This window comes from Aptenodytes forsteri, unplaced genomic scaffold (genome assembly GCF_000699145.1).
Source record: "Aptenodytes forsteri isolate BGI_AS27 unplaced genomic scaffold, ASM69914v1 Scaffold10, whole genome shotgun sequence".
Classification (NCBI taxonomy): Eukaryota; Metazoa; Chordata; class Aves; order Sphenisciformes; family Spheniscidae; genus Aptenodytes; species Aptenodytes forsteri.
The window spans coordinates 1-554 of NW_008794117.1; positions in this window are offsets into that span (position 1 = coordinate 1).

Below are 554 nucleotides of genomic sequence, written 5' to 3' on the forward strand. Positions count from 1 at the left end.
ACCACCCTTGGATCCTGCGATAACGACTGTGGACGTGTTGGTCCTCTGGCGGTGGGCGCGCGCACGTGGCGCCTTGCAGTGGCGCCTTTTATAGCCTAGTCCCCGCCTCTCGGCCGCGCCAGTCACGCCCCTCAGGGAGTTATGCAACTCCTGATGTCCTGCGCAGGCGCCACCGGGGGGTGGTCGTGAGAGGGTCTTTTGGGTGGTCGTGAGCCCCTTCCTCAAATGAACTTTGTATGACCTCGGGCCATATATGGTGCGTTGTCCTGCCGGGCCTATCAGAACACGGAACTGCGCACCCTCCGGCACACCCTCCGCATCCCGTCGGTGCCTCTCACCTGTGGTCCACCATTGCCATGCAGACCACAACCTGCTTTGCCACAATGTTTGGGACATAACTCTTTCAGTCTCTCACACCTGGTCTCTCGGAGGACCCTTCTGTTGTGGGGTTGCTGAAGGTCGAAGAACAACAGGTGCCAATCGCTACCACAACAGTGCACCGGTGGCAATATTGCACCAACCAAGACTCCCTGATTCCCATCCATGAGCTGATT